The sequence below is a fragment of the Castor canadensis genome, chromosome 4 (assembly GCF_047511655.1).
Source record: "Castor canadensis chromosome 4, mCasCan1.hap1v2, whole genome shotgun sequence".
Taxonomy (NCBI): Eukaryota; Metazoa; Chordata; class Mammalia; order Rodentia; family Castoridae; genus Castor; species Castor canadensis.
This window is the reverse complement of record NC_133389.1, coordinates 41,672,030-41,685,920: the sequence shown is the minus strand read 5'-3', so window position 1 is coordinate 41,685,920 and position 13,891 is coordinate 41,672,030.

The window sequence follows — 13,891 nt, the reverse complement described above, 5'->3', positions numbered from 1 at the left end:
GGCAGCATAAACAATCAAACAGAAACAAGGAAGGACACAGTGGAGGTTAAACTCTATAGATCTGCAAGTCACTGCATCAGTAGAAAACCCCTCCTTCCCCAGTTTCCTTGCTTAATTTCACCTTGGGGTATTGAGATTGCTACTTTTTCTTTCAGCAGATCCTCAGGAGAGAAAGTGAATCTAACTAGTCTATAAGGGAAGAAATTTGTTCAGAGACTAAGATTTGAACCTGCTACTGGACTGTGCTATTTTCAATTTTGTTAAATGGGAAAACTGTTTCTCTGAATCTGCCTCCTTGCATAATTCTAGATGAGAAGTGTCCATGAGACTAACTGGCATCACAGTTGGAAGCTAGAAGCAAAACACTGAATCTTACTTTTAGAAGGTGATTGAATTCAGACAGACTGGCGGACAGACATAGACATGCCCAACTTATCTTCACTCCCCTATGCACTACTGGCCTCTTTGTGGACTGAAGCAGTCCTTTCTTTCCTGTCCAAGGAGGTTACTCTCTTCTTACATGAGGAACCTGTAAATAGCCTCTTCCTAATTTCAGTTGCTTCAGAGAAATGATGACTTCTTTAAAACACACCCATTGCTTCTAGACATAACCAGACTCAAATTCTGCAAGAAGTCCGGGTTCACATGCAGTGTGACCTATTAGTGTGTACCAACAAATCAAATGAATGATGATTTTTTCCCCAATCTTTATAAACAAAGAACTTGGGAAATATGTGTGGGAATGTATCCTAAAGATCTTGGTTTAGGGTAGAAGAAAATAAGGTTGGATCAGGTCAAGTTTATTCATATGTTTGCACTGAATTAAAACAGTTATACTGAGCAGGTACAATAAACTCCATCTGCTTGGTGGGCCTACTAAAACAAGAACCCAAAGTTGGCTTATAATAAAAGAAGTTGAAATGCTTCAACTTCCTGGAAATATAGAAGGTAGTCAAAATCAAGGAGTTTGGAATCCTGGAGTGACAATACTGTGTGAGATATTCTTATCAGTCTCTGCCTCCACTTCCTCGGGGAATTCATAGGATCTTCCTATACCAAGGCTTTGAAAAGCACAACGAGGAAGGAAACATAACCCTGCTTTAAGAGCTCTGTGGTGGTTAATCCTTGCAAGTCAGGAATGACCATGGAAAATACTGCTCTTAAAATCAGTTACCTGATTAAATGGGAACAAAAAAATGCATAAATGAGTGGAACCAAATAACAACATCCAACCAATAGAACAACTTGATACAGTGATAGACTCAGTTACAGCGTATGTTTGGTGATAACTCCCATGCAGGATACAGTAATGTCCCCCAGGATGCAGTAATGCTCTAAATCAGCAAACAATATGTGACCCAGTCTTCATTTTCTTTTATTCACATGTGCATACATTGTTTGGGTCACTTCTCCCCCCTGCCCCCCTCCCCCACCCTCTCCCTCCTTCCGCCCTCAGTTCCAGGCAGGTCCTGTTCTGCCTTTACCACTAATTTTGATGAAGAAAAGAGACAAGCCTAATAAGGAAGACAAAGTGTTTTTGCTGGTTGAGTTGGGGATAGCTATACAGAAATATTCCTAGCCTTGCTTTCGTGTACACGTGTTATGATCCATGTTGATTCATCTCTAATTGATCTTCATCCTGGCTACTGATCCCCTTCTCATGATAACCTCTGTTGCTTTAAGGTTTCTGTATTAGTTCCTCTGGAATGGGGACATCAAACGCTTTCATGTTTTGGGTTTTCTGCCTATTTCTATATCACCCAAATGTGCTCTCCCCTTATCATGTGATCCAAGTCCAACCACATTGCTGCATTTGCCCTAGATATAAAGTCTGCATGTGAGGGAGAACATACAATTTTTGGTCTTCTGAGCTTGGCTGACCTCACTCAGAATGATGTTCTCTAGTTCCATCCATTTACCTGCAAATGATAAGATTTCATTCTTCTTCATGGCTGAGTAAAAGTCTGTTGTGTACAAGTACCACATTTTCTCAATCCATTCATCGATAGTGGGGCATCTTGGTTGTTTCCATAACTTGGCTATTGTGAATAGTGCTGCAATAAACATGGGTGTGCAGGTGCCTCTGGAGTAATCTGTGTTGTATTTCTTTGGGTATATCCCCAGGAGTGGGATTGCTGGATCATGTGGCAGGTCTATGTTTAGATTTTTAATGAGTCTCCAAATTTTTTCCAGAGTGGTTGTACCAGCTTGCATTCCCACCAGCAGTGGATTAGGGTAGTAAAATCTTTAAAGATGTCTCCTCGATTCAATCACTAATCTATGTACTGTAAATAAAAGACCTTACAAATGGAATTGAGGGCATTAATGTTCTTAAAATCGGGATTTTTATCTAAGCAAGCTTAGTGCAATCCTACAAGACCTTCTGTGGTTTGGAGATAGTTGGAGTGTGTCTTCCAAAGACTTTTTTTTTAGTTGCACTGGGATTTGAACTCAGAGCCTCATACTTGCAAGGCAGGTGCTCTTACCGCTTGAGTCACTCTGCCAGCTTTCTTCCAAAGACTTGTGTATTGCAAATTTTGTCCCAAACAGTGCTGGGAGGGGATGGAATTTTTAAGAGATGGGCTTAGTGCAAGGTAACTTGGTTATTGGGGACACTTCCTTCAGGAATGATTAATATAGTTCTCAAGGCCATAGCTAGTTCCTTTTAGAAAAAGTTGTTATAAAAGAACAAACTTGACCTCTGAGTTACTCTGGCTTCCTGTGTCCCCATGTAATGTCTTTCTGCTGCATATGCTTCTACCATGATGTCACCTGCTGTGTTAGAGTCCAGTCAAGGGACACTTAATAGAGGCTAAACCAATGTAACCACCTTTTTCTTGGATTTTCAGTCTCCAAAGCTGTGAACTAAATATATTTTTTTATAAAGCACTCAACATCAGGCATTTAATTATAGCAATGGAAAATGGTCTAATACATGACCTTAGAAGCAGTAGAAGTGATGAGAGAGAGTCCAAGACTGGGAAAGATTTGATCTGACACATGTGAGGACCAGGCACAAGTCTCTAGTTATAAATGTGGCCTGGGGAAGGCTGGGGATGTGGCTTAGTGGCAGTGCACTTTGTCTAGCATGCATGAGACCCTAGGTTGTATCCCCAGCACTTAAAAAAGAGCAGCTTTGGCTAATAATCAGAAACTAAATGGAGATTTCAGTCTTATACCTGAAAGGAACTGAATTCTGCCGATATCCTGAGTGCACTTGCAGGCAAACTCTTCCCCAGAGCTTCCAGTAAAGAATGTAACCCTGCCAATGTCTTAATTTCAATCAAGTCTGCCAGACTTCTCATTGACACAATTGCGAGATAATTAAATGAATGTGATTTTAAGTGTCTTAGCTTGTGAAAGTTTGTTATGGAAGCAATAGAAAACTAATGCAATGGTCCAGGTATTAAGAGGTAGAGACACAAGAAAGGTTTCCCTAGACAATAACGTAATGGTTTTGTTGAACTTAAAGTTGAAACTTCCGTCTGGTCATTTTGAGCTCCTCATGCCAGTGATTTAATAGGGAAAGACTTGTGGTATTCTACTGGCTAAGGTGATTGAACATAACTCTCAAGAGGAAATCATATCACTATACAATGTAAGCAAGGAGGAGTAAGTCAGGAACACAGAAGTTTCTCTAAGGCCCAGATTAGTACTCCGATGACCTGTCATAAAAGTAAATGGAAAATTACAACCAACACAGGCACGAAGGCTAATGACACAAACCCTATAGAAATAAAGATTTGGGTCATCACAACAGGCAAGCAATTAAAACACTGTGAGATGTTTGCTGAGGGTAAAGAGAATAAGTGGTAAACAAATGTAATCACAAATATCTATGATCATAATAAGCAGTTAGAGGAAAAAGGACCATAATAATTGTGGTTATTTCATCTTTGTTTCGATATAAATATATTTCCTATTATATATTTATTTCCACATATATTTATTTGTATGAGACTTTTTCTTTACTATCCATTTCCACTAATATTCGATGTAAGATATATTATTAGCAGTTAGCCCTATGCATTGGAATTTAAAGTACAGGAGAGAACACAAGGAGTGCTGCTCAAATAAGTACAAAGCAATGAGAAATCAGTACCCTATTTGGGTTAAATGACTGGCATGTTCTTATTGTTTGAGGAATAATTTTAACATGAAAATCAGAAGAATAACTTACAGTGGACTTTATTTGGAGTTAAATATACTATTGAAATGTACATATCCATTTCAAGCTTAAAGGGCACATTGTACTGAATTAACTTGGTTAAGTTGGTAACTGCATTTCCCAGAAAATCCTCCCCTGCATAATTGTATGTTAGAATAGACCAAAGGGAAAGATAGCTGGAATTTATGTAGGATTTGGAAGGCATAGTGAAACACTGGCTGTAATCTTGGATGGTCGCTATGGTCATAAACAGTTACAGACAGTAAGTAAAGAATACAGATAAGCCCCTTGTTCTCCTCTGTTCTGCACCAAGATCATATACCTTACTATTGGTCAAGCTAATAGAAGCCCTAAACCCATCAAAAATTCTTGGCCATCGACCCACTAAGGTAATAGTTGCTTAGGAGCAGCAGATTTCCATAGATCTCTCCATTAGGTCAGTCATCAGGTTATACACGTTAGCACCTGGATGTACTTGGCTTCTTAGAATTCTGAGGAAACAGACTTTTTCACCTATTCCAGTGCTTTGGAAGACTGTTCAGTGACTCAATTTCCAATTTCTTCTTTTAGATTTTTAATTTAAGCTTCTTTACATGTGTATTAGGTCAGATTCCTATAATACATCACTTATTCCCATAGTGTTCATAAGCTCTGTTTCTCTCACTGAATCTTGACTAATAGATTGAATTCTTTCACAGCCAGACAGAATTTGAGGGATGAGGCATGTACTATTGAACAGAGACTCTTCTAAGACCACAAATAGATATACCTTCATAATTGCTCTGTGTCATGTCTTTCTTTTTGTTCCTTTGCTTTCTGGATGAGTATTTTCACTAAGAGCATGCATTTAACATGAAGCAAGTCAATAAAATAAGATTAGGCATTTTGAATGAGCTCAAATTTGAGATTACTTGATTATTTTGAGGGTAGACATTGGTGCAAAACTAAGAACTTTATGTAAAACTGGGGAAAAATTTCCTGACCCACTTTCACACTGAATAGCATCAGACACACCTGCAGAGAGGCATGCCCTGTAAGTCTGTGCTCTGAAACATCAGCTAGAATATTAATTGTCTCCTTCATTTTCACTGTCAATCTTATTGCTTATTGCTGGTCATTTCTATCTTATTACCTTCAGCAAATATCCCAACACTTCAGCAATAGGCTCAGTCCTGCTACTCAAATGCCTTTGCACCTCACTAAGCAATTTGCTTCTCATTACCTTGAGATTATTTCAATTTTTTAAGATATGATATTCAAACATATTAGGCATGCTTGTTTTAGGCATTATACTAATCTCGAACTTATAAACTAACCTATCTTTCTTTTGTTGATGTTCTACTACGCTAGACTCTGTCATATATCTCTGAGAAAACATTCCACTTCCTCTAAAATTCCTTCTTCCTCTGACTTTTAAATTTTGGTTGCATGTCTCAGTACTGTTACTCTTCACATGTATCTGTGACTAGCCTTGCCATGTTTTAATATTATTGCATATTTGGAAAGCAGGCTTCCCTCACTAGACACTGAGTACAATGGAGGCAGGCTCTCTGTCTATGTCTTGCAATGTCCAGTTACAGGAATTCAGCTTGATCTGACACACAGCCATCAGGAGTCATAACCATCACTGATTGCTTTACATAATTCTTGCCTGCTTTCCCACATAATTTCCCAGCAAACTGTAAGTAAGCAAAACCATCAGAGTGGTAAGGAGAGGTTTATGATCACATCTTGGTGATATCAGCACCAGGAATGTGCTTGATATTTTTAATATTAGTTTGAGATAAACCAGGTACATTCTGACTTAGACCAAGTCCTTTTTTGTCCTGACCTCTTTATAAGCCCCCTCCTTCTGACCCACATTATGAAGATGCACTGGCCTTACTGGCATCCAGAATCATACTTCTGTCAGTAAATCTCCCCGATAAATTGCATTCTGCCATCCTGAATCATCTGTCTGTTCTTTCTTTGGCTTCACAGCACTTGAGGACAGTTCTTGTACACTGGCACCACGTTTTCCCAAAATACTAATTCACATTGAGGGCTCAATAAATGTTTGTTAGAAACGTTTACTTAAGAAATTTTGTCCTAACAATTTGTCCAATATATTTTATAAGAAATCAATGAATTATTTTAATTTTGAATTTATTTTTATGTATTATATCGATGACTTGTCTGCTTTCTATAGGAATGAGGTTCACAGCAGGCAATGTAAGTCTTTTCTTGCAATTCTATGAATGTAATGCACCATGGAAAAGTATATAATTTAGACTAATTTTCCTTTCTAAAATTATGTACAAACTTCACTTGGTGGTTGAATTTTCATAGATATGACTGAAGAAGTTTCATATGCGTACAAAATTCAAAGTTTTCATTTGTAGTCTTCAAATAGTCATTGGATATAAATGCCTCAGTATCTGTATTTTTGAGTCACAATCAAATAAAAAGTTTCCAAGAATAATAAAAGATAGAATCAAACAGAAATGAGGTACAAGCAACTTCAAATGCTAAGGTCTGAGTAAAAAGTATATAAATATACTTAAATAAATATATTTAAGTAAAAACTACTGAGTAACAGCATATCATAAAATTCATCAATTTAAGTAATAAATGATCACAATTTTAAAAGGCAACTGAGAAATTATTAATACCATAAAATAATATAAAATTTCAGGTGCTTTTCATAGTGAAAACTGGTAGCTAATCAATTTAAGAAACTATGTCTATCCACAAATACAGTTAAATAAACAACCTCTGGTAGGTAATGTGATGCCATGGAAACAGTCTCTCCCTACATGGAGCTGCAGTCAACCACTTGCTTATGTTACCTACAATGTTTATATTAACATGCAAGTCCCTCCCAACTGGATTGCAAGCTCCTATCGCAGATGCAAATGTAGTGCATATTTAATAAAAATAGAGACAATATTGGCAGCAGATAGTTAAGATAAAAAGTTAGACATATTTAATTACTTGAACAAGGACCTTGGGTTTGATTTGGGTTATTATGGTTTGACTATGAACCCCTGAGGCTTATATGAGCAAGTCTTAGTCCTCAGTTACTGGCACTATTTTGGGAGGTGGTAGAAACTTCAGGAGGTCTGGCCAGCCTGGAGAAAGTAGGTTGCTGGGGGTAAGCTTTTGAAAGTTTTGTCTGGTCCTTGGTCCTTCTTTCCCTTTCTGCTTCCTATCCAGCCTCCTCTTCCACACAGTCCCAGAGCTGTGATGTGCAGCCTCACTTCAGGCCCAAAGTAATGGAGCTAGCTGACATCATGCCAAAATAAATAATTCCTCTTTGTAAGTTGTTCTCTCAAGTATTTTGTTCACAGCTATGGAAAGATAACTAACACAGAACTCGGGTAAGGCACTAACCTCACTAAATTTAATATTCTCATGACTTAAAGGATATGCGAACATTTCTCATTTAATAGCATAGTAAGTCAAGATGAAAATAACATGATATAGATATTGATAAATCAATTCTACATCAAAGCTATCAGCACTGGATGGAGAAAAAAAAGAACTTGTTCATGCCTGCAAGTTGATTACAGTTTAGAATAGAGGCATTTTTCCAATACAAAATAGAGAGTGAGATCCTTCCTGGGACCCAGTAGAAACAGAGAAGATGGAGTTGCCAGTTCTAATAAGGAAGTCCAAAGAGACCTCAGAGGAGGCAGCCATTGATCATGGGTGAGGTTGAGGAAAGGAATCACAGAAATTAAAACTTTCCAATTAATGACTTTGCTAAATATAATTTAAACAACCTGGTATTGCATATCCGTGTTTACATGGAGAAAGAATTTACAGAGTAGACATTTTACTGTGAAATGCTTCATTTAAAACTCCTCAGGGTGACATGTCTTTAACTTTCAAAACTCTGCATGGTCCTAAATATTTCAGTACTTTTTATATTTTTAGAGGTGATTTCTGTGGTGCCTTATTTCATATAAATTTCTAGATCAGTTAAAATAAATAACTTTTAATGTATGTATTGGTATCTTTCCTGAAAATAATAAATTCTTCATCAAATATCTCTACTGGTCAGTTTATCCAAAAGATATTACAATAAGCCTATACTTAAGTGTTTATGCTTCTTTTTTTTTTTGATTCATAGAAACCGAGCATATTCATTCATTGCATGCTAAGTGTCTCTGTTTTGTGCTGCTATAGCACAATACCTGAACCTGGATAATTTATAGTGAACAGAAATTTATTTTCTCATAGTCTGGAAAAAGTCCAAGATCAAGGGTCTGACATATAGCAAGAGCCTTTTTGCCACATCATCACACGGCAGAAGACAGAAGGGCAAAGAGGCAAAAGGGTCAAATTTACTTATTTATACTGATATTAATCCCACTTTTGAGGGTAGAAACATCATCGACTAAATCACCTCTCACAGGTCCCAACTTTTACATTACTATAACAGCAATCAACTTTCAACGTAAGTGTAGATAACATAATGTATGACTCTTTAAGGAGATGCTGAATGAAACTACATTTAGAGCCCTCCTGGACTCTGGATCATGTGTTTCTCCATGACCATAATCATAAGCATAGTGATTTACTGAGTTCTGTGAGTTTCTAGCAAATTATCAAACTTGAGAGTAGTTGTAGGGACTCCTGAATTAGCAGCCAGTTGGTGTTTGAAGTGAGGGTAATCTTGTGGGGACTGTGCCCTCTGGCTGTATAGTTTAACTTCAAAATGTTAAGGGTAAATATCACCTCATGGAAAAATGTCAAAACCTGAGCACACAAATTTCAGTAAATTAGAAGTACAAATTATGGCACTGTTTTCTCCTATCTCATCAATTCCAACAATATTCTGTCTCCAATTTGCCTATCTCCCATCATACAGATGACAACCATGGTGCTGTGACAGGAATGTGACACTGGGAAAATTTCATACACAAAAGGACCCAGGCTGAGAGAGAAGCTGCCCTTGCTACTGAGAAATTGTCATGTGACCTCTTATTCTGGGAATGACCTGTGAACATCAAATTGTTCTCCTGTGTCTTATAGTCCAGGTAAATATATGTTCACTTATTTTATTATCCAGGAACATGGATATTTTGTGTTGAGTCTTTCTCTGTATCTTACCTTACCACAGTCAAATGGTAGAAATTTTTGTTCGATGTGCCTGAATTAAAGGGTTCTTTGTAAATAGAAGTCTGATTTACTGATGAAAATTTTGAAAAAGACTTGATACAGTATTTGTACTCTGTCTACCTTTGAACTTCAGAAAGACACTTAATCACTCAAGTTTTTGTTAGACCTACTGGGCTCTAATTCCTCTTTATTGATTCTAGTGTAAGAAAAAAAAGGCCAATATGAGTTTACCCAGCACTTACGGCAAGTCCTAATGATATCCTACCATTTCACTATTGACTGAGGAGTTTCAAGATATTTCTGGGGTGGGGGAGAGGTATTAGAAAAGCAGCCATTATAATCTCAGAGGTGCAACTTAAATCTCAGTAATTAGGGGAGAATCTTGTTGAGTGTCTCTCAATTTAAGTTCCCCAAATGCTACTATAAAACTAGAAAAAATGAAGCCTTTGCTGCCTACCATACTGGATCGCCTTATCAAGAGGAGAACCTGGTACTTGAACCCTGAGAGTTGCCAATGGAGACAAAAAGGATTCTTTATCTCAAAGCTGTTATATTTCAGAATCCAACTCTCATCTAAACTTATGGACAATAATGCAAAAATATGAGTCAAAAGCTAAAAATATGTTTACTAATTTTTTTGCTTACTACATTCATTGTCTTTTTCTATAAAGAGTGTTTCACATTATAAAAATCAACAAAGGTTATCGAAAAACATTTTCATTATTTTATATAGTACTGAAAATGAACATGACACTGTACAATAGTTTATATATTCCATTTCCCTTCTCTTTATAGCCTATTTCATTTTCTCTCAAACTGTTATTATTATCATGGCACCCAAATTTGAGATATGCAGCTCCCTCAGGAGGTCAGGTATACATGTTCTCTATAAGCAAATAAATCAGACAGTGGGAGAGCTATTTGGGTAATGTTAACAACACTCCCCACAGGACAGCGAGCAAGTCTCTTTTGTGATGTTTGTCAGAGCATCAGGGTCAGATTAAAAAATCTTAACTCTAACAGGGAACATATGGTGCTGTTACCTCCATAGAAAGCCACCGAGAATTCCTTAAAACAAAAGCGAGAGGCAGCCTGATCCCCAGCCCTGCCATCTCTCTGTCCAATCTTTCTCTCTTCCTCATATCTGTCTAGCTCTCTGTCTAGAAACTCTTGGTAACTGACAATAATTTCTGACTCTGGTGGAACATTCTAGGCTAAGATCTATGCTTATCAACATCATAATCCTATAGATATCTCACTTCTGTAACATCAGATTTTTCTGAAAGCAAGTTACCTTCTTGAAGGTAACAAGTCAAGTAAAATTCATACCATTTTAAAGAAAGTAGAGAGGGTAATAGGAGGTCCTTTTAATTATACGAACAGTCCAAATAAGGAAAATAATGTATTATTGTATTCAGCAATGCTTAGACCATTTTATGTATTTTTTTTTAGTTTTGAATACTATACAGGCCCACTATTATACAAGTACATCTTATAACATAATGGTACAGGTGAGACAAAACCATATCAAGTGTTGGAGATCCCATAACTTGCTTTCTGCCTTTGAGAACCTCTTTTGATAAGAGGAAAGGCAACAGTATTTAAAAATTTTTTCCTTCCTTCCTTCCTCCCTCCCTCCCTCCCTCCTTTCCTTCCTCCCTTCCTTTCCTTCTTTCTTTTCTTTATTTCATTTTTGACAGTACTAGGGTTTGAAATCAGGGACTCATGCTTGCTAGCCAGGGGCTCTACCACTCGAGTCACTCCACCAGCCCTATGGTTACTTTCTTTGTAGTACTTTCTTTGGAGCCTTGAGTGTCAAGCATGCTAGGCAAATGCTCTACCACTGACCTGAATTCCCAGCACCTAGAAGTTAGTTGTATTTTAACTCTCTTGTTCTTCCTTTGATGGTCTCTGTTTAGCAAAACATTAAAATGATGCTTGCGATTCTAGTTGTGAGGTTGATTTATCTCTCAGAGTTAAGGACTGTGCTTTATTCCAATAATCCTCAGTATCAAAAAAGAGTATATTTTATGTGGCAGGAACTCAATATACACTTATCAATTAAACGGAGTAATTTTCCCACTCTAAACCTTTCTAATGTGAGCTCTACAAGTACCATTTCTTGGTAAATAAGCTTCAACATATTTGAACCTTAGCCAGGTATTACTGTTTGCATTAACTAAATCTGCTAGAATTACAGAAATTACTTTCTCAAGGCCTCATGTACTAGGAGGTCAAGTTGCAGTTTGGCATAATCCTAGCTCTCCATTATTGTTTTCCAATATCATTCCTTCATGCTCATGTAAAAGTGTTACTAGTTTGGAGTTTTGTTTTGATTGAAGAGTACAATACCTCAATCACCTTATTAAACTGTTATTGAATAGGCTCCTGATCTTTTTTCCACCCTGATGGAAGACTTTGACCTAAAGGACTCAATCTTTTCTCCCTGTCTATCCATTGTTCCATCCTCATTCTGTTTTACTTCAGTATCAATCTTGATGACCTATCCAACATTTTAATCTTAGAATTTATGGACTTACTCAAATCAAGTTAACTTTAATTCCATGTTCCATTAGCTATTCATACCCATGGTCACCCTTCTGACTCTGTTACCCAGAATGGCACCACTTCAGAAGTATTAAATTCCTAAACCTTGCTTGCTGACTCCAATCTCTGAGCCTTTTGCTTCTATTCATACTCCCCTTTTCCATCTCATGCTTAACCTACTAGGAGCTGTGTCTTGACAATTTTTTCAATCATCCCTGTGTTGTTAAAAGATTTCTTCAAGTCCCTGATGCAATACCTATGTGTATAATTTCCACAACCATATCTACACTCAAGTTTTTGTTTCCTGAGTTCTAGATTCTTACCTTCAATTGAGAAATGACTCCAAGGAGATATTCCAGAGTTATGTCAAATTTGATTAAATCCAGTTTCAAATCTGTTCCTCAACTGGTAGGCTTTATATTTAGCTGTTGGACACATTAACTATCCTGCTGTCAGTTAGAAAACTTACACACACACTCACACAAACACACACTTCCTCCATCAGCACCCCAAAAGTCATCAAATTCTATCTGCATTATTTCAGAAAACCTTTTTTACCTTTTGGTTTTGCCACTGAATTCTTTGCCAGTATCACTTTGTTCAACACTGTGCATTCTTTTACAACTTATTACATGTAATTAATGATAGTGAACCATTTTTTATCTTAGAATGTACCTCACTACACTGGCCATCAATAAAGGGAAAAGGGTTGATGGAAGAGTATTTTGAATCCTCTTGCCAGCATTCTTAGGCTGTTCCTAATAAATTTAAGTGTTAACAATATCAAAGTCTCTATCCAATAATAGTCTGTTAGCACCAACAATAGACTAGAGAAAAGATCTGTTCACTTCCATGGGATTTTTCTTGACTGATATGATAGCTTTGTCACCTTTCTGATGAATTATTCCTAATCCAGCACATGCAAACTCCTTAGCATGACATGGTATTTATAACATTCTTATGACAGCTTTTATCCAGAACCACTATTCAAATGTAAGGTCTTCCTCTAAGTCAAATGTTTGGTAAGGTTACTACAAGCTCCCAAGTAAAAGTGGAGATTCCTACATTTGGAGTTCAACAGTTATGATGATAAAAATCTTCTATATATGTAACATCCAGACAAAGCATCTTCATATCACCCTCGTGAGACTTGGAGCCAGGGAAAACCTTTGCAAAGTTCATGCTGCCAGGTGTGTAATGAGTGAATTGCCAAGTCCTTCATCTCTCAACCATCAGCTTCTGGTCTTCTGCCAGCATCTTTGAGATTGTGTCAGCCTAATTTGGTTGCTTGTAAAAAGGATAAAATCTCAGACCCTTCACATAGCTTGATAGTATCATGTGAGAATTCCTCAAAATCTTTAAGGAATTGAAAGAACTGAAATAACATTGCCCAATGTTATTTCACATGGAAAAAAGTGGGGGAAAAAACCCCCACTTTTATAAAAAGTTGTAATAAATCTCTGCTACAATCTCTAACAAAGTACCAAATAGAACAATAGAGCAATAAATATTTTAAGTTAAATGATTACAAATTGAATCCACTTATGTTATCAAAATTTTAATAAACTATTGCCAGTTAAGGTATATTTAAGCATGTAATTTGATATTTGGAAGCTGAACACATAATTATTTTAATTAATCAAAAGAGAAAAACATCATGTATTTTTCCTATTACTCTGCTATGGGGGTAGGCATTGCAAAAGTGGCAGTCCCCTGGGAATATGACAGTTACCTAAAAAAGTCACATTTTAAATTGTGTTCATAGAGTATTATCAGAACTACACAGAAAACACTAGTGTATAGGAAAATTGAAATGGACTCTAGGCATGTATTGCAATAGATGCCTCTAGGAAGCTGAAGCAAAAGCTAAAAAAGGAGGTTGATTGCCAGAGCAAAAATATTCAAATTCCATACAGATAGTGCCTTGTTGTATCAGCAATAATTCTGGGACATAGCAGCTAAGACTGACATGATGCTAGAGAAACATAAAAGAGAAGAGAAACTTCTTCCTTGTTTAATGGATCATACTCTAAGCAAATATTCAAAACATATTAAATATAGATTTGGGGA